Here is a 26,536-nt window from a genome sequence, read left to right on the forward strand (position 1 = left end):
GCTTGGATAGAGCCATCCACCTCACCCACACAGATTTCACAGAAGATTCTGAGTTGGAAGGGATCCCAAGGATCATTGAGTCCAACCATTAAGTGAATGGCCCATATAGGGGTCAAACCCACAACCCTGGTGTTACTGTTCTTCTCTAACCAGCTGAGATAACATGCCCTCAGACACTCCTTAGAATCTCCCATGAAACAGGGAAAGGGAAGATTGTAGGCTGGCTTTTCCACAGGAGAACAGAGTATCATATGACTTAGTGAGCTTTAAGAACATGTGAGGACATATCAGATAATAATTGCATATTTAAATATTTCCATGAGAACATCTTGTCCCAGCTGATCCAGAATCCTTCCTTTGGGGAATGAAATGTCTAAGCCCTCTACAGAAAAGGATCACGAAGGAAAAGCAGCGAGTAAGTAAGCACATTTTTCTCAACCTACAACAAACTGAAAAATGTCTTTATTTTCTGCAGTAAATTTCATTTGGATAAGAAATGAAGGAAAACCAGAAGCCTCTTTAAAAAATAAAATTGACTAAAGTGAAACTTTTGTCCTTTAAGTGCTTCAGTTTATTATTTTTAAAAGTTTCATAAAATGTGAGATTTTACATAGCTGTTAATTCCCTGCATCCTGCTGCTCTTTACTTCCTGAGCTAGTTCTATTGCTGGGTGAAACAGAAAGATCTTAGAAGCAGCACTGCTTTGCACAGTGAGTCACAAGATGGAATAGATAAAAAGAGCTCCACAATTTATTCCTGATCTTAAATGGGATCTGACTTGGATCCTTTTGATCAAATTGCTTCTGGAAACTTCCTCTTGTGAGCCATCATTAACATTTTTTGTCTTCTTGTGTATTTCCCTTGATGTTATTACAAGCAATAATCACTGAACTAGGGATTCAAATGCACATTTGAGGGAATCAAGGGCATTCAGAGCATTTCAAGGTGACTTTTTGTTAGTGAATGAACTGATTCCACATAAGAGCAAAAATATCATGTGATTTTAGATAGAGTTGGCAGTTCAAAGCGCAGTGTCCTCAGTTATAGGGGGTATTGAAAGCAACATGTCAAGAAGAGAATAAAGTGATTCAGTAAGACACTTTTGGAAGCAACAGAATGAATATCATTCCATGTCTCTAGATCAGGGAATCATAGAATAGTTTGGGTTGGAAGAGACCTTAAAATCACCCAGTTTTAACCCACTTGTCACTGGCATAGGCACCTTCCTCTAGACCAGGTTACTCAGGACCCCATTCAACCTGGTGTTGAACACTTCCAGGGAGGGGGCTCTCACACCTTCTCTAGGCACCCTATTCCAGTGCCTCAGCACTCCACAGTAAAGAATTTCTTCCTAATATCTAATCTAAACCTACCCTCTTTCAGTTTGAAGTCACCCCCTTTCCTATCACCACATGCTCTTTCCTGTACCTACAGGATATGTGATGATAGGAAAGGGGGGATGTGGTGATAGGGCATCTCAGATAGTCTTGGAAGAGTGATTAGAGATGGGCTTGCATTGACTATCCCTTCATTAGGACTTTTAAAGGGCAAAAGCCCCTTGAAATTACCTGCCTAACAGCACAATTAAAATAATTCTTGGTCGTAGGATTAATGAAGCAGAACACTTTTGTTATAAATGTTGCAAAAACACCCAATACACTTACTCTGAACACACAGCAAAGTATCAAGATGCATTAAAAACACCATCCTTTCAGGCTATGTGTTTTCTTATGTTGCTAAGTCTTAATATATTTTAAATTTACCCACTCACTGTTAGAGTGGGTAAATTTCTTCTTCAGTCAGCTTCACATTTACAAGATGATGTCCTGAGAGCTGACATCAATGGAAAATGCAAGCATTCACTTCTTTGCCAGATTTAGCTGCACACTGCTCCACAACCACTTAGAAAACATATTTTCCACTACAGTTACCTCACTCAGTAGCTGGCATATTTTATACTATAAACCTCCTAGAATGTCAGCTTCTAGTCATGGGATAAGTTCTACATCCTTAAGAAAGAAACAATGAAAAGTTAGTGGCTCTTTAAACAACTGAATAACAAAAAATGAAGTTTAGATAAACTTTCTTATTTGACATACATGAGAACTGAGTAAACTACCCAAATTAGAAGTGAGAAATAAACACTGAGTAGGCTCAACTTTAATATAACCTTTGAATCCAAATATATAAACTCTTTTGTGTTTCCTGCAAAGACTCCAACAAGTTTCCAAGTAAACTTCTCTGCTGACCACACTTTTACCCCATGCTCTTTACCAGACTTCAGAAAGTTTTAAAGATTCTTCAGATACCCCCATTCCCCAAACATCCTGCCTTCCACCTCACAAAGATTATTTTATGTCCGTCTACACTTATTTTGCCAGGAAGCAGCATAAATGCACATTGCAGATGTGGTGTTCCTTATTTTAGCTAGGGCCTCCAGTGGGGATAAACGTGCAAACTGGAGCAGAGTCCCAGGGGAAGGCTGTTTGCAGTTTGCCAAGCAGGGCTGTGTGCAGCAGGATGATTCACCCTGCTGATGCTGACTGCTTCTCAAACTCAGGAGAGGAGTCAGATATGGCATGGTGGAGGAACAGTTAATATTCTAATATTCTTCTCTTTGATGCAATATCTTCATATGGAACTGAACCACTCACAGTTGTGAAGAGCTGACAGGTTTTGTTCAAGCTCATTTTCTAAACAGTCTTTTTTATTAAAAAAATTTTCTTTCCTTTTTTTTTAGGGTTTTTTTTGTTGGTTTTTTTTTTTTTTTTTTTTTTTTTTTTTTAGTTTTAACAAGGACCTGTTTCTCTCTTCTTCTGAAAAGCTGAATAAACGGTGAAATTATTTAGCTATTTGTCTAAATGCTCAAAGACTCACATTGAGGAAAGAGTTCATTTTATGTGCATGGTTGCAGACAGTCACCTCTAGTGTGGACTTGTGGTCCATTTGTGGCCACACCATTTTGCAACTGTTGGGAAAAGTCTTCTATATATAACTCTGAAGTCACCACCTTGAATAGTTAACCATTCAGTTGCATATAACATCCACTGAGAGGGCTCACATGGAGCTTCATTGGTGCCAAACTCCTATTTTACTGGATTTTAAATACCAGCTCCCATTGAAGATTGAAGGCCTCCCAGATTCATGGTACCTGAAGGGCAGTCTGGCCATGATTTCATGACAGCTCCATCATTAATCCCAAGAGTAAAACCTGGAGGTTCAAGAAGCAGAGTTTTGTTGGCAGCTGGCCCAATAAGCTAACACTCACCTCTGGAAGATGTCCAGAAAACTTGACTTCTTAGCAACAGTACAAAATAGCAATGATTATTCTTCCTGAAATACAGCCATTAGCAGTGCAGACTGAAAATGTAAAATCCAGATCTGGGTTTACAAGGAAATTTTCACTCACTATTAAAAGACCCAGTTGTCAGGATACCTCAGCCCTGAGATGCTAGATAACTCCATGCATTGCTTCGCGTGCAATACATGTTAAAATGTAGGCTCTAGAAATAAGATATCCCCAAATACAGCAAGCTGGACAGGTGGCACATGTTAGGATGAGATTTAGATCACATCTCTAGCCTGTGTGGAGTCCCCTACTCCGGCATTGGTTTCAAACCACCAGATTTCACCTGGATGTGAATGCCTTGTGCCAGACTCTCTCACCAAGTATGGCCTAAACAGTGGCTCTATTCCAATGGTGGACATAGCTGGGTATTTAAGCAAAAAAGTACAACTAGAATGGATTCATTCCTGTGCTGTAGGAGGTTGAATCTATGTTCTCCACACCCAAATTACTTTACCAGTGGTACTCAGGTGGAAAAGATTCTTTTCAGTCACTGTTGCGGAAGCTATATCCGTCCTTGTAGATGTATTAAATATTCACTGTGCCCTAGAAAAAAAGACATGAGTGAACATGTCACTATAGCTCACTGTTTTCTTCTGATTTTCATCTGGGAGAAGAGAAGAATCTCACTTTCTGCACTCTTTTCCAATTTGAAATTTAAATATTTGAAAAGAAGTACTCTCTTTCACAAGAAGCCTGTGGCTTAGCCCCTTAGTGTTCTCATATTACTCTCCTTTCCTTGCTCTGACTTAGTAAATATTTAATTATTCTCTGGAAAGTGGAAGTTGAGAGAATTACCCTTCAGTCTACTGTCAGGTACTCTCTTAGAAAATGTGCTGGGGGCCTTGTTCCCCCTTCTGTGAATGCTTGAATCATTACAGGTCATTAAGTCATGGATCTGAGGTGCTGTAACTACCAGCAGCCTCTATATTTTGTGCAGTCCCTTTTCTAATAGAAGTGGTCTAAACTTCTTCAGAGTTGAGCAAGAGAGATAGAAAGAACCTCCCCTGCAAACCTGAGTGAGCTATGCATCATCTGTCTCCTTAGAATGGAATATCGATAAAACTGAGGCATTTCCAACATACTTAGAGGTAAAACTTTAGAGATTTTACTAATGAGAACATAAGTAACCGTGGACTTGGATAACTCTAAAATCAGGCAAAGCAAAGTGTTGTATTTTGAATGCTTAACTAGCTGAAGCCAAAGTCCTAGTTAATTTCTATTGTGCTTTTTGGACAGAGGGTCCTGAGTCCTTAAGCTTTTTTATCCTCATCATTGCAGTGACATGCCAGGGATTGTGTGCAAGGCAGAGCACCCCTGGTGTCACCTCTCCCTGGAACTAGCACAGAATGCTCTGAGCTGTCAATGCCTGCACCTCCAGAGTGAGGCACATGCTGTGGGATGGGGCAGATTTGTGGGGCTGTTCCTCCCTTGCTGTGTGAGGCAGCCTGGGAGGAGGCCCTGCACCCCTCTGATGGTGGCAAATGGTGCCAGGAGGAGCCACTGTAGCCCAGTAACATCTAAGGAAATCCAAGAATCTTTGCCACATTACTTGAGGAGTTTAATTAGCAGTTTCATACTCTGTCATGATTATATTACAAGAGAAAATCTGAAAATAGTACGGCTTTTTTTTTGATTCTGCTGCCAGAGGAAGAGATAGGATATCTGGCAGCAGAAAGCTGCTGGTTATGTCAATAGGAGCACAGCCAGGAGACAGGGAAGAGTCAGAAGTGGCACTGGACATTAGGGCTGTAGGTTGCTGCTTACTTTGGCTTTACCTTTTCAGACTTGGTGCATGAAATTAGAGAGGGACTCAGAAAATTTGTCCCCATAAATGCAGCAGTGAAAAGATCACTCAGATAACAGGAAGTTCTCTGAATTCCTATACACTCACAGTATTACAAACATGAAGTTTGTACAGCAAGAAAGACATTTATGCAAATGGGAAGTGCAACAAGAAGAGATCCAGCTGGTGGTAAATTCAATCAGATTCATAGAAGAGCAAAAATGCAGAACCTTGGAAAGCCATGTGCTCCAGTCCTTTGGAATGAAGCTGATCAATGGTCTACACTAAGATCACCCTGAGAGTTTTTTGTCTAACCCATCCTAAAAACCTCCGGTGAAGGATACTTCATAACTTCCATAGGAGCACAATTTCAGTGCTTTAACAGCCAAAAAGAAGTTTTCTCTTATAATCAGTGAGATAATTTTGGTATAATTTAAGCTAATTTATGTTTGTTCTTCTCCCATTGGCACTGAAGAATTACTTATCATCATCTTCTTTACAATAACATTTTATAGCAACAGAAGGGAGAAAAATGTTTTTCATCTTGCTGGGATCAAGTAGAAGGAATAATTACCTCCCACATCTTTGTCAGCTCCTGTATGAATGCAACCCAGAGTAAAATTTGCCTACTTGGCTACACTGTGATATTTTTTTAGTCATTCTTAGTCTGTATGCATGCTACTACTTTTTTTTTTTTTTTTTTTTTTTTGTGGTATCCTGTAACTAAATTTTTGCCTTTCTCTGGATAACATCTAGGTACTGGTTGTATAATTTCATTGATTAGACTGCAAATGAAAGTGTTAATAATTTAACTTTGTAGTCTAAGAAAAAGTGGGAACTACTGTAAATATGCAGGGATGTCCATGTGCTTAATCTTTCTAGAACAGACCTGCTCTTCTCTTAAAAATGTAATTCCCACTCTGCTGGAGAAGCATAAAGTGTTATAAAACTCAAGGGGTAACTGTCATTATTGCAAAACTTTTATTTAAAGCTGAATGAATACTCAGATTCTTCCAACTTATTTATTTATGTGTGAAGTTGATTCATTAATACTAGAGGCATCAGATTCTGTCCTCCTACTTTGAGTAAGCTTAAGAAAGAATAGTCCCAGAGGAGATCATTAGGCATCTTCATAAATGGAAGATTCTTAAAGAAAAAAATTTTAGACCTACACTAACTCAGAGATTTCTGACTTCAGAAAGAACCCATTTCTGTATCCAGAATCTGCAGTGGTACAGAATTAGTCACCATGAATATATACCCACTGTGGTTTCAGTTGGAGGGAATCTGTTGCTTCAATACTTCAATTTCAATGTTTTATAGAACTTGTTGCATCTTCTTTAGTCTCTCATTTTTCTCACTTGCAAGCTACTATTATAAACAACACAGCAGAAGTTACAAGGTTATAAGAGTATCTCTCTTAATCTAGAAAAGCTAGGTAATGAAGAAGAGGAATGAAAGTGCATAGTCTGAAAATTGCCTAAATTACCTGTATTTTCTGGAAGAAACAAAGAGAAAGAGAGAGAAAAAAAAAATCTTATGAAAAATCCCCCATGTCAAGTGTGGGTTTGTGCCTTCATGATCATTTACCTCTCAACTCAAATAATGGCTATCTAGAAATAGGAGGAGCCCATGGCAATTAGAAGTATGGTACACAGAAATCCTGTTGTTATTTTTTTACTTATTGTTACAAGCCAGGCTCTAGAGTTCATGAGGCCTCCTTACTGCTAACTAATGAATATGATATTATTTTAAAATCAAACCCATTATTCAGTTAAAAGTCAACCATTGAAATTTCTTCCTGAAAGTAGAAGTAATGTTTTGCAATCAGTTGTTCTGCAGATATTTTAACATGGCTTGGTAGATTTTCCCTAGCACATGTGTACTGCAAGTCTAATAATGTACTGTAGGCTTTAAAAATAGGATTTACCTTCTGGCAGAATTTTGTTTTGCGTCTATACATCACTATGATTTAATAAAAGTCTTCTTGATATACCCCTGTGGCATTCCTCATCACAATATAGTCTTGTTGTTGCTATTAAAACAACAGAAACAGGAAACAACAGAATTCAAAATAAAGCTTAGGAAGGCCTGGAAAATATGTTGCTATTGTGTGAAAAATGGTCTGTCCTCTGTGGCACCTGGTGTAACCCATGGACCTGAGTGGTACTCTTTACTTTCACAGATTAAAATTAATTAAGGAAAACAAAAAAAAACTAAACCAAACTTGTAATAAACATGATCCAGGATGTGAATGAACAGATCATTTAAAGGAAAAGTGAAAAGTGTATTAACTGTTCTGTTAAGGAGAATTTGGTACTTTGCATGTTGCTCCCTGACTGGCTTGCACTGCTCTTACCACTCCTACTCCAAACTAATCTCAGCAGCAGGAGAGAGAAATAAATATTAAATCTAGTCCACAAACTTGAATTCAGTGGCTATGCCAGAAAGACATTTGGCTATACCCAGGTGAACATTTATATCTTGGTCTGGATGACAACATGTATGATACATGGGCAAACAGGGAGGCAGAAATGCAAGCATGGATGGCAAACTAAAACCCAAAGTATGAAATGGATCATATTTTGATCTCAGGCTCAAAGCAGGAGAAGTTAAGTGTTCTGGAATGAGGAACAAACTCAGTGAAAAGGCAGTGAGCTGTGTTGTAGAAGCTCTAGACTACATGACAGCAGCTACATGCAATATCTGATAGTTTAAATGGTTTATGGAAGCCCATTATATGTTATGATTTATATTGCAATATGTTTTAGCTTTATGTAACTTCCTCAACTACTAAAGAGAAGACAAAGGATTACCCATATGAATAAAAATGTTATGAATCCTGAGTCTCACTAAACATGATATTCCACACACAGAACACTGAGCTTTAAGAAATTCTAGTAAACAACATTATATTCAGTGAAACTCCTGGGATCAGTACCTAATGATCTGTCCCAGTTCAGCAGCTGATATACTGCTGATATACTGAGCAGCTGACTCATTTCTAGCCTCAGTCAGATCACTGTAGCCCAAAGAGAGAATACAGCTTGTAGAAGTCTCAGTTTGTGCCCCTGGATATTTTTGATAGGCTGCATTTCTTTCAGTTATGATCAAGTAATGGTGAAACTTTGAAATATAGTAATATTTAATACATTCACTTATCAGTAAGAAATCTGCCTTTCACTTATTTTCATTATATTATCTTAGAATTTCATCGCTGATTTGAAAAACCAAAGGTGGCAAGGAGGGGGAAGGTTTAAAGATCAAAGCTTAAAATTGCCTATAGAAACCTTACTATTGCTGTTAAAAATATTATTCCCATAGGACATTTTTCATTTTCACCAGAATCCAATTTTGCAAAATTATTGTCAAAAACTTAAACCATCCAGGAAATGCACTGCCATGCTGCTGCCTGAACAGCATAAACAGATTTAGAAATTAACAGATTTAGTTTCTTTCCAAGATGTCATTCTCAGTGATACTAGTATAGTATATGATTTTCATTTAATACTTGGCCTGAGTATGCTGTAGTACTTTGGCATATTTCAAATCATGACAGAGGCAAACAGCACAGAATGAAGGAAAGGCTCTATAGGCCCAGTAAGGAAAACATATGCATAACTCTTATTTGGCTCTGACACTTTTGAAACCTCAAGCTTTGCCAGCTATTGCTTCATAGAATTCTTGATCTGACATCCACACAAACATGTGGATGGACATGTCTTCAAAATCCAAAATACTGCTTTTACAGAGAAGAAAGTTTCGCAAGATGCATTAAAATAAATTTTTAAAGAGCTGGGAAGACTGTGAGCTAATCTGCTTAATGTGAGGATATACTATTTCTAAGTCTCAAGTGGTTTACATGTTGGAGTCTTATAAAAGATAGACCAGAGGTGAAGTGATAAACAGAGAGTGGAATAGCTTTCTAGATAATTTCTCATGGTTTTTCACACTCATTCTGATTTCATATAATTTCATTTTCCAGGAAAAAAAATCAGTTTCCTTCTGAAAGTCCTTTCTTTTCCAGTGCGCATAGAAGTAATAAAGTCATCCCTAACTATATATACAGAGTCATCTTTCCATTGTAATTCAGCCCATATCTGTGTATAGCTATCAGAACAGCTGCAGACTGCATGCGTAATTCAGTGATGGACAGAATGCCTTAATGCAGCAATGTCACTAGACACCAATGTAATATGGCTGAGGATGAAAACTTAAGGAGCTGAAGACACATATCCTCCTGGAATTGTAACTAGTCATCAGAATAAATAATCATACAGAAAATGTATTGCTCTGCTACAGTTTCTGGAGCATTTCCTGAAGCTCCTCTGGTACAGGTGAGCAGTTAGCAGAAACTATGCACCAAACGATAGGTTAGATGGAAACTGCCTTGGTTGTTAAGCAGAGGATGAGGATTCAGAAGGTCAAAATTTAATGTCCAGATCTACCACAGATTTGCTGATATAGAGGATAATTCAGATAGCTATTTTATGTTCTATTTTCTTCACATGCAAACTTAGGACAGTATTGGTAAAACACCCTATTGGGTCCTTTAGGCACAATGATTTATGACTCTGTGCATGCTCAGAGCACCAGAAAACAGGAAACAAGAAAACCAAAAACCAAGGAGTTCATCAGTTACATCCATGCTATTTTACTCTTTAACCTGAGAGTTCTTTCAGGGACTGTGTTTACACAATACATTTGAGGAAAGCTGTAGAAGCTAAGTAGACTGCATTGCAGTCTCCAAATTCATTTTTTCTGCCCTCCAGTACAGAACAGATGCAGTAAATTATATTTCCCCTTTCCATTCCCAATACACAGCAGAAGTTATAATGCCATGTTCATATTTACAGTATGCATATCCTTTTAAGCCTCTAACTACTCTAAAAGAGTCCATCAGTAGGGATGGAAAACTTTTTAAAAATCCTACAGAAGTTTACATTTGTCAATCTGAAAATGTTACAAATTTCCAAATATTCTAATTCCACTGTGAACTGTAAAAAAGAAAAGAAAACAACTCTCCCACGCACTGATGCTGACTCATGCACTGCGGGATTACTGAGACATGGCATCCCTGGATGATTATTCAGTTACTCAGGGGAAACTGTAGGATAATTGTCCCTCTCTTTTCATGACCATTCATGAAAACACCTACTGAATATTTTGCTGCTGCTGCAGGCAAACTCTCTGAGCTGTGTTCTGGCAGGAAGATACTCCTCTTCTGCTTTAACGTTTTGATCTTCAGAAATGCAGATGGTCTGAGAAGCCTAGTGAGCTTTCTATCTGTCCAAAATCTAAAGAAAGACCATATCTATTGCTTTGGGTGCTTCAGATGGAAGGCTGTAAAATAGTTGCTGCAGATTGCTTTTAATTAACTGTAGACACATGTTGACTGTTGAGTTTCTAACGTGCAAGTTTGAGCAATAGGAAAGACAACAGTGAGAACAGAACCTTGCCTGTTACAGATGCATGTCAGATATTAAACAGATATAATTAGGATATTAATTACCATGGAATGAGTTTGCAATAAATGTTTGTTTTTATTAAGGGTTTGCTTAGTCAACATGAAGAATTCAGACTTTCATGAATTGCAAAGTGGTTTCTGAGGCTAATGATAATTAGAGTGTTGAAAGAGAAGGGTAGCCCATTTCATTTAAGAAAAATAGAAAGGAACAAAAGGGTTGACTTCTGGAAACTGCCTCAAAAGTCAGTCTTGGAAACATGCTATGAAATGCTCACCACCCTCACAGAATTAGATCTGAACCTCCCCTCAACAGAGTTTTTCTGTTGGCATGTGTTAAGTGTCCAACACCACAAGCATTCATACACATAGATACCCATCTATACCCTGTATTGATTTTTACTGGTACTTACTGGGATTTAATAAGGGCTTTAAAATAATGCTGTCAATTTTACAGAAAAGATTAAGAAAATACTGTTTCTTATGGCAAAACTATATTTTCTTAGGGCAACTGTTTCCTTAACCACATCAAGTTCAGGGTGATTTCAAAACCGAGGAACATTAAACCTGAAGGTTAATTCCAACACTCTGAAGAAATCTCTTTGTTGTTTCTTGCTCCTGTGTTGTGTACAAATCCATCTAATTCACACTCCCTGCCCCCAGTCCCTTGCTCTCAGGTAAGGGCTGTGGGCATGGTTTTCCTTTATCCCTTTGTGCTGGAATCCAGCCAGCATCTTCCCTCCTGCTTCAAGACCTTGTTTGACATTCAGGCTCCTCCGCTCCCCACTGCTGCTGACTCCGACAGCTCCTCTAAGAACATTTCAAAAACCCTGCTGATGATCCAGTTTGCCTCAGGCTCTTGTACACCAAGCAGGGAGGTACAGATTTGATTTTAACTGTGATTGCAGTGAAAGTTGTTATGTGTTTGCAGTTAATAGGTGCATTATTAAGTCACGAGGATCAGGCCTCAGTGAACATGCCCTCACTGGCCTGTGATGTTGCACTTACTGGGAACTGAAACCACAGTATTATTTCTGCTCTATTCAGTTCCAAATAGACCAACTTTCACTACTTTTTGTGATATATCTACAGCAAAGCTATCATCATCTCTCACAGAAGAATTTTTAAATGTCTTATGTTAAATCTCAGTGTTCTCTTGGAGAGGTATAAGTAGTAGAAATTGTGCCATGAAATTAAGGGTATAAATAAAAAATATCTTAACCAAAGCCTCATTTCTGCACAAAACTTTTCAGTGGGAAGCTATTTTTAATTTAAGAAAGTGATCTTCTACATAATGTTTATCTAGACAGCTTTCTCCTTTTCATTACCAGAATGCTCAAAAAAGTCAGTGTTCTCCAGAGGAGAAGGGGCTGCTGTTCCAGATGCCATCAGATCTCCTTCAGAAGACAACTAAATACTTATTCAAGATTGCAGACTGTTATACTGAAGCCAATAGACTTTTGTCATTTATTCCAGATAGAATTGTGAAGTATTTGCTGCTCTCAAGGATTTGCATCCTTCTCTTGTCTTTAAGCTCCATATTTTGACCAGGTCACTCTTCATCAAAAGAATTTACTTTCTTCTATAGTCTGTTGTTGTAGAAGGCATGTAAGACACTTATTTTTCTGTTATTTCTGTCATATTAAAAATTGGAACATTAAGAATTGTAGCATTATGGAAGAAAACACATGAGGATTCTTTAGGATTGTCCAAAATGACCTCTGGTCTTCCTTGCTGCTTTTTGCCTGAACATGGACACTGTTATTGCCCTATTCTGTCACTTTTCTCCCATTCCCATTGTTGCTATCCTTATGGCATGGTAAATCTTTCAGAAGATTACATCTGACCAGACTAGAAGGTCACCCTTAAACAGTTAAAGCCTATGAAAATTATAGAGAAAATTTTTGTGCACCAAATTAAAGACTGGCATTTTGATTTAAAAAGAGGTTACATTTTACTGTTTTTCACATCACACTTAAAATTCTTTCACATCTATAATTTTCCTCTGCTGAATAAACCATGTGCTAAATGTCAGCTCAGAGTTCAACTGAATCTAAACTTGACTCTATCTTGAATATTGAGTTTGTAATTTTTTTTCCTCCTCTAAAAGTTGTGCAGCATCAGCTGAGTTCATACTGTGATTGAAAGGTAAAATCTTGGCTCTATGAAGTCAGTGGGGATTTTGCCACAGGATTCAGTAGAGTTAAAGTTTCACCCAATCTATTTTATACATATCTTTTCTTTTTGGTTCTATCTTAAATACATTCACTGCCACTTTTAGATTTAGATCTCAGATGAAATGCTTTACTTTCTTTGTCAGATAAAACAAAATAGGTGCATTTTAAGCAATACATTCTGATGCCTTTTAACTACTTAAAGAGCAGCAAAGGACAAAGCAGGGGGAAAATCTGGGTTGCGTTTTCTATTAAACTTTAATGCTTGGCATCAGGTTTATTTTCCAGACAAAATTGTGTTATCGCTGAAAAAGTAAACAGGATACTTTTAGAACTGTAAAAAATATAGGTATTGATTTTCTGAAGCATTGCCTTATACAGCTCTTCCCTGAAGAACATTCTGGGTATATCATCGTGCAATAGTCTAGCTTTTGTTCAAAGCCTTACTTGTTAATCTTTCTGATGAAAGCACCAAATTTAATCCAAAACCAGCTCAGTTTCTGTATAAGTTACTTTGCTCTGCCTTGTGTTTAGAAATTAAATTAAAATGTCTTGATTTGAAGGTTAAAGCAAAGCTGCTGTCTCCTTCTCAGACTGAAGAAGAAAAGAAAAAAAAGCAGCCTACCCTACCTAAAGCAGAAGGCCTAGCATGCATTGTAACAAGGAAAGCAAGTGCTTGGAAATGTGTGTTTCAGAAAAGCTGCTCAAAAATGTACAAAAATTGATGGAAATACAAAGAAGAGAATAGTCAGCCTGCACTCAGATTTTTCTTAGGGGACAGGGAGGTGTGAAAAGACACATTTCAATTATCTCAGCTGGACAGCCAGATATTAGTTCAGTATCTCTTGGAAACCTTGTTTGAAAAGCAAGAATGCATCACCTACAGGAGCAGGGGAAAGGAGGAACTGGGGCTGGGGATCAATGCGAACCTTTCCTGGTGCTGTATGGGCTTTGCTGATATTCCCTGTGGGAAGAGGTCCTTACTGTGGCCTCTGCTTCTGTAACTCTTTCCTCTCAGATGAGGCTGGATGGTACCTGAACTGACTGTTGATTCCCTTGGGAAAAGGAACCTTACTCACCTGCTGCACTTTAAAGCAGAGCCCCTGGAGTGCAGAAATAACTGGTGACAGAGGAGTAAGGATGCCATTCAAGAAGCAAAAAGCAACGGGTGAGTGTGCCTTGGACATCACGGAATCACAGAATCACTAGGTTGGAAGAGACCTTCAAGATCATTGAGACCAACCCATGCCCTAACACCTCAACGAAACCATGGCACCGAGTGCCACATCCAGTCTTTTTTTAAAGACATCCAGGGATGGTGACTCCACCACCTCCCTGGGCAGACCATTCCAGTACTTTATTACTCTTTCCATAAAAAATATTTTCCTAATATCCAACCTATATTTCCCTTGGTGCAGCTTGAGACTGTGTCCTCTGGTTCTGTCAACTGCTGTCTGGAGAAAGAGACAAACCCCCACCTGACTACATCCACCTTTCAGGAAGTTGTAGAGAGTGATAAGGTCACCCCTGAGTCTCTTTTTCTCCAGGCTGAACACCCCCAGCTCCCTCAGTCATTCCCCACAGGGCTTGTGTTCCAAGCCCCTCACCAGCTTTGTTGCTCTCCTCTGGATGCGCTCAAGCATCTCAATGTCCTTCCTAAACTGAGGGACCAGAACTGGACACAGCACTCAAGGTGTGCCCTCATCAGTGCCGAGTACAGGAGAAGAATGACCTCCCTGCTCCTGCTGGCCACACCATTCCTGATACAGGCCAAAATGCCACTCAGCCTTGTCATGAGATATGTGCAGCACTGTGGGAAGAGAATGAGTCTTCCTTGGTAAACCAGGCTATTTGTGTGACTTTCCTGGTTTTTCTTATCATTAGGTCTTATTTCAGCTAGCAAGCTTTTAGTGTACTTGTTCCCCTGTAAGCAGGATCTTTTTCACCAGTCTTCCCTTGGTTTCACATTTCAAATGGATAATACGGTGGCATTAGCATGTTATCTGATGACAGGAGAGATGTACTAGCACACCTACCAGACAAAAGTGATTGCTGTACAGGCAGACACAAGTCAATAATATTAAAGTTGTAAGAAGACAGAAGGAAAAGAAAATAGAAAAATTTACAGCATCATCTATGTTACCATGCCTTTAGAAAAGCTGTAAAAACTTACACTATACAAGTAATTTGGGTTTATTTTGTTAACTGTGCATATAGTACTCCTATGGCAGAGATGGTGTGATAGCAGCTCATAAATAATGCAAATGAAGTGTAGGTGTCCAGTATATCTCATTGTACTCTTTTACTCAATTTTTATTAAACATTAACTTTACACTTAATTTAATTGCATTTAATTTTCTACAAATTGAAGAATCTTGCATTTTACAGTATGTATAAACACAGGGTGAGGACAGACATACAAATATCTATAACATCAAAACTCCATATGCAAATACTTACCTGGTTTCTCAGTTTGTGCAGTGTCTGAATTTGATACCTATAGGTATCAACTTTGGGTTATTAGGCTCTATTTTAGTTATTTAAAATGGCAGAAGAGCTTGGAAGCATAAGAAATAACCACTCAACTCCCATCAGAAAAAAATGTGTAGTTTAAAACAGCCATTTTTCACAAAACCTCAAAAAAGGTTGTCATTTTATTCTTCTTACTTTTACTACAGTCTTCATCCTCTCTGCCAATACTTTGAGAAAATCTCACAACTGCAAGAAGCCCTGGAGTTCAGGTTCATTCCTCATGCTGGGTTTTCATATTGTCCAAGGGAGCACTCAGAAGCACATGTGGAACTAATGCTCGGCTTTTCGGCAGCTGTGGCCCTTTTCCTCCAGTCCTTTCTCTGCCAACACTATCTATTCCCTACCTCCCCTCAAGCATTTCCTGTAAGTATTTATGACTCTTTTTTTTTTTCTTGTGGCTACATATATAAACAGCTGCAAAAATGTAGTTGACATTTTAGTCTCAGAGTGGACAGGTCTGTGAGCATTTCCATTTCCCTCTGCTGAAGAGATGTGAGGAGTTAGCAGAGAAAATTTTGCTTTCTGTTTTCACTTGTTAGATGTTTAAGGTCAGTGGGCTTGGCATTCCTAGAGAATAGAACTGTTACAAATAAACCTCACAGAGAAAGGGGAGACGTGTTCTTTATGAAGTTGAGATTGAATTAATGAAGGCCTTTGAAGATTAAGATGAAGGCTCTAAGTACAAAGAACCAGCTAGAAAAAAAATGCTTCATTTCCTCTGGCTATGTGTTGGAAGGCTCATCCAAGTCACTGGGAGGTGCCTCAAAGTCTTGTAGTGATAACAATCCTGTTTGCATGAATCCTACATGTTTATAATGCAAAAAGAATTCTAGCCCTGTTCTAGTAGTTATAGATGCTTTCTAGGAAACCAGGCTAAAAATACTAGGAGATAATATTACATCACTGCAAGATAAAGCCTCCAATCAAAACAAGTTATATCAAAGCTGATTTTCATCTACCCTGGTAGATATTTGGTGTTAATTCTATATCAGTGAGATGTTCTTGCTGACTTAGCTGTGGAGGGGAGAGAGTCACTGACGGCCCAGGAAGAGAAACATACACATACATACCTGTAGAACTGGTTAGTGGTCTCTAGAAGACATTTGTACACTATCTACTTACAGCTGTGCAGATGGAGAGTTAACTACGGCATTGAAGTCCTACGTGTGATACGCTCTGTTTGCAAAGAGTCAGGACTTGCTGACTGAATAAATGCAATGCCAGTGTTTTAATGGGTTGGGCTACATTAAAATGAGAGTGCAATTAATGTGCATAGCTCACTGAACCCTAGGAATACCGAGGACTGAAAAGAGGCTCAGAAACAACTCATATTCAACTGAAACTGTCTCAAGTATTTCATCACTGAGTGATTAACAGTTTCATGGCTATAAAACAAGAATTTCATAGGCATCTTTTGCGATCTGACAATAACAGGATTTACTATTGCAGCTTCATTAAAGCTTCCATTTGGTTGTACTATACTATAGCATAATCTTTCTCATGATAGTGTGATCACAGCAGAGAATATTTCCCAGGAAAGTGGTTTCTTTGATTGTTGTTCCAGTCTGTATTTGTTCCATCCAATAATCTGGCTCTATTCAGTAATAATTGGTTTAATTTTTGTGGAATCCCTGTGAACAAATTTCATCTTAACTTCATTACTAGAATTTAGTAAGCAACAAAGAAAAGCCTTTTATGTTTCTTTCTTAGTGATACTCTGAACTGTACCATTTGGTGTACTGGTTACCGTGGAAGGATCCAGAAAACATGATCCAGTCACAGTAGTACCTTGCCAGCAGCCAGATCTGTGTTTTCTGATGAACTCACAGCAAGCTGCTTCACTGAAGACTATTTCCTGAGGGCTTCAGCTGATTAGCTTTAGAGAATTCTTAGCTTGAGCAAATACTGTGTACCCTTGAATTTGTACTACTGAAAGCTCATCCAAACACTCAGGTACCTTTCCCATCTGGGACAACTCAGATAGCCTTTAGTTCCTTCTGGGCTCTTCCTGATCTCAAAAGCTGTCTTGCTGAAAAAGAAAACAGCACCTGCTATCTACTCTAGGTAATTAGTTTATGGCACATACTTTATAACCACCTGGAAATTCACCATCTACTTCATTGTTGCTGATGATAAATAGTGTGTGTTACTCAGCTGAAAATTTTAATTTTCTTCCTGATTCTGCAGTACTGTAGAATTTCACTAATATACAAGTGTTTAGTATCTTCTTTTTGATTTTTTCCCCAGTGCATAGGCAAGCAATAATCACGTATTCTTGGATCCAGATGAGAGGAAACTCTTCCTTTAATTTCCTGCACTGCAGCTGTCCTGTGCTGAAGTCATCAGCCGTACCTGAGTTCTTGCTGTGGAAGCACTATCAGCTTTGCGCAAACCTCATGGAAGTTTCTGCTAAACATTGCAGAGATCACACCTACTGTTCCTTAAAGTTTGATAGCCTCTCCCTTTCTGCTCCACTTCATCTTTGCTTAGGCTTTTGCAGAAAACTCATGAGGCTCATAGGGTTTGTGAAACTAGGGGAGAGTCCACCACAGTTGCTGACCAATGCACTTTGAGATACAGATACCAGTATATTAAAAGAAATCATTCCCATCCTGCACAGTGGTGTTCCACCAAACAGGGAAACAGCACAGTGGCTGTGGATAAATCAGAACAGAAACTCGTTTTGCACAGACTACTAAAGGTCATGAGTTCTTGGACTGAGCTGAAACAGAGGGTTTTTTTCCCCACTGAATACTGGCTGAGTGTAGTATTAGTTCCTCTGTTAAACTGGAAACAGACTCTGCTGTCTGGCATGCAAAATGTTGGCAGAAAGCAGGAGAAAGGTTTTTTCAGCATGAGTTGCAGGCTGTGCACCTGTACTCGTTGGACTGAGGTGGCTCAGGATCCTGTGTAACATTTCTGTATGCCTACCGTTCGGGAGTGAGTTTTTTTTCTTGGACCTCATGCCATTCCAGCACAAAGATAGTGTTATGAGGGCAAATTCAAATTTCAGAGCATTAGCTTGAAAGTAGCATAATCTTAATGTGTATTAGGAGTCTGGGTGCTGTATATGCTGTAGCTCGTTACTCTACACTTCATTGCAGACTGCCACTAGAAAACAATAATCACAATTTGATTTTTTTTTTTAAATGTAGACAAGAGGTTGTGAATATGCAGCAAATGTAAAATTTAAAAAATCTAGTGGTTCAAAATGTAATTGCAAGGAAAAAATGTGACAAATCAGACATTATTTGGAAAACCTTGGTAGAAATGTTTTTCCTAGAGATCCCATTCTCTGTTCCCAGGAAAAGAGCAGGCAAGATACCAGAGACCAATAAGCTCCTAAAAAAAATTTAATTTTTAAGAGTTTTGAGTGTCTATCATGCTCCACAGACCATGTCAAAAGAAAGGCAGCAGTCTTCCTTCTAGATCAGACACACTTCTAGCTGTAAAATGGGGGAGAGTTGCACAGCTTCCTCAAAAACTGTCTTTTCACACCCACTGAGGGGTTTTAAATCCATAAAAGCAACAGGGCTAATAGCAAAATTAATGAGGCTTAGGATTCATACTGTTTAGGATGCAAAAAGGCCCAAAGCACAGTCAGTGATGGGAAACTGAAATGAGTTCACCATACAGCCAAATTGCACATTTTTCATAGGGAGAGTGATGTAATTAAACTCACTCACATGTGGGACATTATTCACAGGCTAGAGGTCTACATGTTCTACTATCAACAGAAATTCCCACATTTGGCTGGTGCTATGAGTAGACAATTCCTGCTAAAGTTAATTTTTACTGCCAGAAGACTATGATGTGTATTTATGAGACTCTAAAATTTCAGAAAAAGTGATTTTCCAGGAATGTCGTAAAAGGTGGTGCAAAACAAGAGGGAATTCAGCTTGCCATTTCCAGATATTCTGCAAAGCTTAACATCACAGGAATCTACTCTCAGACTGTATTTCTTTACATGTATTTCTACATGTGTACCTCATGTATGAACAGACACATGTATGTGCATATATACAGGTATAGAGGCATGTATAAATGTATGCAATACATGCAAATTTGTGAGTGTGTGAGCTTAAGGTAAGGCTGAGAGTTGCTTCCTCAGCCACAGCAAAGCTGTGTAAATTGTATTATGTAAACTAGTGGTTAAAGCATTCGCTACCTGAATCATGTTTTGCACACCTACTACTCAAAAACCCACCATTTTGGCTTCTTTTCTTGTTCGGGGGCTGGATCAGATTTCTACTTGACATAACATTACACTTCCATTTTTGGGATTTTTTGTGACAGTGATACAGCATGAGCAACTTAGCTGCTATCTGCTGGAAGAGAACTTGCAGCTGTGTAGACCCTATTTTGAAAGCTTTTTGGGCTAGGCTGGAGTAAAGAAAGGCACTCATCCATACACTGCTCTAATGTCTTATCATGATAAACAAGATTTGAAGGATACTGAAAGTCTCATGAAAGATTTGTAGGAAGCTGATGGTTTCATCCATACATCTATTAGAATCACAGATCTAAACCAACCTCCTGCTCAAATCAGAACTAAATCTGAGCACAGACTGTGTTTTTCAGGGACATGACCAGTCATGACTTGGAAATTTCCAAGAGTGCAATTTCCACAGCCTCTCCACAAGTATATTACTATAGTTGCTTCACAGTTCTCAAATAATTTTTTATTTTTTTTTGCCACAATTTTTCTTTCTGCAGCCTATATTTGTTGTGTCTCCTTTCCCTGAGCACCTCTGAGGAGTCTGTTTTTTCTTTCCTTTGGGTAACTTCCCACTGGTCATTAAGGACAACCAGATTTCCCCTTAGACTTCTCCATATTTAACAAACCCAGGTCTCCTAATTTCTTCCTTTATGCATTTATGTGAGTCACTTAATCTTAGGTGATCTGTGCTGTTTGGAATTTATCCATTTCTCTCTTGTACTGGCAAGCCCAAAAGTTAACACAATTTTCACTAAAGTTGAAACACTGACATTTCATTAACAACCCAGATGATGTTAAGGCAGAATTAATTGCCATGTAAGTAAAATATCAGGTTAAAGGTGTAACAGGTGTAAGCAGTTTCCAGTAGTAAGTCAACATAAGTTTCTGAGAATCATAGTTCAGTAAGAAGTCTGAGATCACACAAGAGGTCAACATCCAAATAATAGAAATGAGAAAATTTTATAACAGAAACTCTCTGTTGGCGGTTTGCGCTGAGCTATTTTTGTTCCTTGCAAGACGACTGTTTCATACCTTGGTGATTTCAAACAAAGTGCTATTTAAAATTGAAATGTCATCTTGACTGGAAAAAAGGATCCAGAAATCACTAAAAGCCTGTAACAGATTTTTTTTTTCCCCCAGCCTTGCTTAGAATGTTGATTCTCTTTTTAAATTCTGTATATCTTGGTAGTACATGCAAAAGGCACATAGGGGGCACATAGACAATTTCAAGAGGAACTCAAACTTTATGCAGCAGCACCTATACTTTAGTGTAAGTCCTTACAAAATTATTAAGATATGTACAATTTCATGTTGCAAACTTCCCTGGTGTTCTTCTCATCTTTTAGTTGCTGGCATAATATGCACTATTATGATATGGAAGTAGAGCAGTGCACTCACCTTGGATAAGCACACTGTTGATAGACTTAAAATACAGTTGCTAAGTGAAACAAAGATTTACCTTTTCAACTAGTAATCTTTGTCTCAAATACAGCCAGAATGTCAATATAATATTTAAAAAAATAGCTGCCCCCCATAACTTCAAAAGGATAAGTCAACCATTAAATAATAAATTTCTAAAAATGTTATTCTAACACCTACTCAGCATTCTACTCTTACCTGATTCTGACAAAGACAAAAGCTGATGCTGGTTTTAGTTTGACTGTGATATACGACACTGGTGCCACTAAGACACATAGGCATATATGCACGTTCTGCAATGTTGTTTTGGAATATTTCACACTGTGATATCAACAGAAAACTCATATCCTCATGTCTGAAATTGTATTTGTGAGGTTCTATGCCTGAGGCCAGACTGTCTGGGTAGTAACCAACATAGTTAATGGGGGCAAGGACTCTCCTCCTCCTTTACTCAGGAGCACAGTTGCAATCTCCTTGCTCTCTGGAGAGAGTAAGTCAACCAAAGGGAGAAAGATAAGGGATAGGACTGCAACACACCTTTAAGGTTTGTTTTTTCCTGCTTTGTTCCAGGAAATTATTGACAAAGGAAATGGAGCAGTCTCTGCAGTCAGAAGGATATGGACACACCATTATGACTGGCTTGCTATGGGGAGAACTCCTGATACACAGAGGCCAGTGGTGGCTGGACCTTTCAAAGCTCCACATTTTTATAGAAGTCTTAAATAAAAGGGCATGTCAGTCAGTGATACTGTCCCCTCTGTGTCACAATAAAAAGTGAAGTAAACATGAGAAAGAAATAATCTTTAGTATGTTTGTAATATATTTTGAAAGGTCCTATAAGGTTATGAGGATTATCTGGAAAGCCAGCTGTGCCCTTCACTCCTCCCTGTTCTTGATAAGTCCCTTACTCAAATGGAGGACAGGTTGAACGTCGTTTACTGACGTTTTGAACTTTATCTGCTGGTTCTTATCTCTTCTGCCACGAAAAATACGTACATGAGAACCTTAATTTCTGCACGTTAGCAGTAAAAAGAGTTAAAAGAAGAAACATGTCTTTCATTCAGCTGTTCTCTGAATGCGAATGAGTGATTACAGTCCAGAATATCAGAGAGGAATATCAGTGTAGAGCACACACCCCTTCCTTCAACAAAATTAAAGACCTGGTTGGCGCTGCATTTTTCTCAGTGTACGTGGTACAGGATGTATCCTGTGTCAATTAATGCTACACATCCACTACCCGGTTGCTGCTGTTAGAGTGAGGCTGTATCACAGTAGGGACATCATACAGCCTAGCTCTGTAAATTGTCAGCCTCAGAAAAGTTACTCTCAGGACCAACAAAGCAGGGTAAAGAAGGTGAGGGGGTAACCAATACACAAGGAATAGAAGACCTATGAGCCTAGCTGGGTCACTTCCCTGCTGGAAACACTCCCTTCAACCTACGCTTCATGACTACATGGTAAACACAGGCAGGGGCCTGTTATGTCCAAAGGGCATCTGGAACTCACAGTGAACACCAGCTCACATCCATCAGCTCCCCAGGCATGTTGCCCTGGCCCTTCCCTCAGAGCTGTGGCTGTTAACAAGCTCATGTGCTCACTCGCTGGAAGGGAGCTTCCAATTGTTTGTGGAGCTCAGCTTTGGTACAAGAGCAAAAAGGAGCAGTCATGTTTGTGACACCCCTTTCACTTTTACTGATATGTCTGACCTCCTTATCAGATGAATAATAAAATTAGTAAGTGTTTTTTCTCTTAATAATGAATGCAAGTCAGATAAACATATGGTCCTGTTTTTACCTAATCTTAATTTTTAAGTATTTAGGATTTGCTTTCTTGGCACAGCAACACAGTTGGATGCTCTTACAGACTTTAAATAATCTAGATCCATAGTACAATAGAACTGCTGTTCAGAACACATACACTGGGATCAGTGACACTTGCAGCTGAACAGGAAATGTCTAATTTTTAGTGCCTGACATGAGGCATAACATTATATTAAAGGCTGTAACAATTCATCACAGTCAGGGCATGACAGAACTTCTAATGTTATGCTTTAAGCAAGAAAGCCACAGTTTCCAAACCTTTTTAAGTGTTCTATAGCTGAAAACTATCTTGGGTACCAGAAACAGAGCTTTTTATGGAATATTGTTGGGAGAAGACATTTTCAGTTTTGCAACTGCATGGATGAAGCCTTTGCTTCATCCATGCAGCTCACCATGCTTTCAGCCTAACAGATGAAAACATTAGCATTATTTGAAATAATACTCTACATAACACCATCTAGACTATAAAACACTCAACTGTGTGTTTAAAAAAAAAGCCTCCTTATGCTGACAAGTCTACAGTCAAAAGAGCCATGTGAGATAAGTTCAGTATTTTACTAGTGAGAGAAATGGTGGTGTATACAGCATTGTGGACAACTGCAATATTTTGTGAAAAGATTTGACATTACAAAGCTTGAAAAGAGCATATTGTATTTAGTGGAAGTGATGCTAATAGATATTGTGTTTCTTTTGGAGACAGACAAATATTTGGACAGTCCATTATTTGGAGGGAGGATATCCTCTTAACCATATGCCATAGTATTTATAAACAGAAATATTAAGAAAATGTAATTTCTGTGGGAAATGTTGGTATTCCAATGTCAATATGAAATTGACATTGCCCTTTATTGTTAAAAGGGCAGTGAGATACAGGGGTTTGGTTTCAGCTTACTGTAAAGGTTTGGTTGCATAAATTGCACAGAGCTTTTGTTACTAATGTCACCATCATTAAAATCTGATTTGATCTTACTTCTTTTAAAATGCACATTTAAAAATCTAATTAATTACCAACATGAAAGAAACATTATTTTACCCTGTAGTTTTTGCAGCCAGGTCTTTGTTACAAGATCAAAGTTTCTACTGGTAGTTGAGAAATTTTGTGAGCAATTTAAAGGCACAGTGAAAGGGATGGGACCCATCATGTTAATGGAATTCAAGTTTAATAATTAAATCCTAGTAATTAGAGGGGAAGGTATACTTTACAAACGTTCCTTCAAGGCCCTAGGTTCTGTAGTTGCTGTGCAGTTTAAACCCATTACAAATTCTCTGAAGCTGGCCACTCGATGTTTTTACTCTACATTGCATAACAGCTCATGAGCTGTGGTGTCTACTACAATGAACTCCCTCCTGGTAGTGGTAGCACTGAACATACTGGTGTTCAGTGAGTGCTTCTCAGGCCACTGCAACAACTTACTTCTGCCTTATGCCAAAACCTTTGCTTTGGCAGGCTTCACTTAATGGCAAATTGCCTGGGTAGAGACAGCTGTGAGATGGTATTTCTTTACATTTCAAGTCAAGTAGCACTTATCTGTGCACAAAAGGCAGTGCTGGTAGTACTGAAGAGAGGAAAAAGAAATAAGAAGCCATTTGTTAATTCTAAGAGCTGTTTCTAGAACCAAATAAATTAATCTATGTGAATGAGTTCATAGCTCTGAGCACAGGGTGAGCTGCATTAGACAACTGTATATTATCCATTCTGCTGGATCAATAACACTGAGCACTAGGTCATGTATTATGTGGTTTATTCCTTCTTTCAGTCAAGGTCAGGTCAGTTAAGTTGGCAAGCATTTGAATGATGTTTAATTAAAGCCAATTCAACAACAATCAATTTCCTCATACTTTTTACCATTACCGTAAGTATTCCATTTGCTAAAAAAGGTTATTGGTTGGTAAAAAAGCTGATATTATTTAACTTAAATTTCAGCCCTGAGGAGCTCCCTTTTGTAAAAGCTCCAGCTCAGTAGTTTTGAATATGTGCCTTATGGAATGTTGTGCAATTTCTGTGGATCATCAATGCCTGTAGCTGCATTATGGTAGCTCACGTGATAAGTAGTTTTCAGTTGCAGACCCTGGTGTAGAGGACTAGAGGATTGAATGAAAAGGATTGTTAAAAATCACGTTATGTATAATATATAAATGGAGATGTGTCCTTCTCCTCCTCTCTATGTGAGAGTTCACTGCAAAGTAACAAAACTCCACTCTTGCTTGGATGCAAGCTCAGGGAAAAATGCATTGAAAGTGCATTACATTCTAAATTTGCAAGTTTTTTAATATCAGTGGGAGAATAAGGTTAAAAAATGAGTGTTTCTGAAAATGCTAGGAGAATGTAAAATTATAGAGGTATTTAAAATACTGAATTTAATAGTTCTGTTAGAAGGAATGACACACTTTGAACTTCACAATGTTATGTTTACATGCCTCCACTTGTCTTCACATGCTGTATCTAGTGTGGGCTATAGAGATATAAAGCATATTTAACATCTTAATATAGAAATTTTACTCTTTTTTTTGCAACACTATGGCTAACTTGCTCCTTCTGATGAGTTATTTCTGTGTTACTGCACATCTGTGATAATGCAGTCTTCTGGGGCTAATCTCTACAACTTTATCATACTGAGGCCAAAAGGCCTATCCTGCCCTAGCACACAAATATTTTATTTATAGGCGAGTAGGACAGGATCCTTCCCATGCTTTATCTTTTATAACAGTCCACATAATGTGGTATCAGATAGGGTAGAACTTGAAGTTAATTTCAGCTCCATGAAAAACCTGTGGCATGAGCCCTGAAATATAAAGGCAGAGCACAAACAAACAGTGGGATGCTGCAAAAGGGGAACAAACTCCCCTGCCAACATCTCTGCAGCTGCCTCTCTTGAGGCAGAATAAGTTAGCACTCATTAAGTTGGTTACTGATATTTCCTTAGGGAGCCTGCAGTACAAATTACCTGAAACATGCAGTGTCACACATCCTTAAAAAATTCCAGGGTGTCCTTACAGTCAGGCAAACAAAAGGTATCAGGGTCATGATTTCCACACTTTTACTGGACTTTTAGCAACTTCACATAAGGAATAAATGTAGCTAAGCCAAAATAAACAGAATTTTATTTTAATTTTACACTGTGCTATCCTAACTCCTGGTTATGCTACCAAAATGTACAGGCTAATTTCCATTCTTGTGTAGCACTGGGAGCTGCAGACAGATGGTACTGGAGGGAAGGCACTTTGACCTGTAGTGGTCCTGCCCCTGCCCCACAGAGAAAACCCAGTACTGTCCCTAAACTGGGCCTCTGCTAAGAAAAGAAGGTCAAGAAAATCCCCTAATACCTGCTCTAATACTTGCTGAAGTCCTATTGGCTTAATTTGTTTTTTGACTTGGGTCCTCCTGCAGGCAGCCCATAGTAAAAGCCTTGAGATAGTTTAGTTGTTTTTGCCAGCTGAACCACTCTGATGTTTCTTGTGTAGTACCATTACATGTACCTGTGTGAAAAGTGGTGGTCTGAAACTTCCTGATATAACACTTTATAGCTCCTCTCTCTGTCCCAGAGGCAACAGCTCAATCTTCGGGAAGTGGAGACCTCACACAGGTTGTGTTTTCCTGTACTAGAGATGAAATTAAATCCTAGAAAAGAAAAGGAAAGGAAAAAAAAAAAAAAAACCAAACCCAAAAAAACAAACCAACCAAACCAAAATACCAGAAGCAAGTAAAAATATAATTAAGAACTGACACATTAATTTCTGCTATGTTTCAACATGAAATAGAATATGTTTTGGTTGAG

At 38.5% G+C, this 26,536-nt stretch overlaps 1 long non-coding RNA gene across 1 annotated transcript; it reads left to right on the top strand.

The window, feature by feature from the left end:
• Positions 1–25,457, top strand: LOC140682445 (uncharacterized). The gene is made up of 4 exons (XR_012054214.1): positions 1–415; positions 13,789–13,938; positions 15,449–15,665; positions 21,511–25,457. It is a non-coding gene; the product is annotated as an uncharacterized lncRNA (long non-coding RNA).
• The last annotated feature ends 1,079 nt before the right edge of the window (positions 25,458–26,536 follow it).

This window comes from Taeniopygia guttata, chromosome 2, assembly GCF_048771995.1.
Source record: "Taeniopygia guttata chromosome 2, bTaeGut7.mat, whole genome shotgun sequence".
Lineage (NCBI taxonomy): Eukaryota > Metazoa > Chordata > Aves > Passeriformes > Estrildidae > Taeniopygia > Taeniopygia guttata.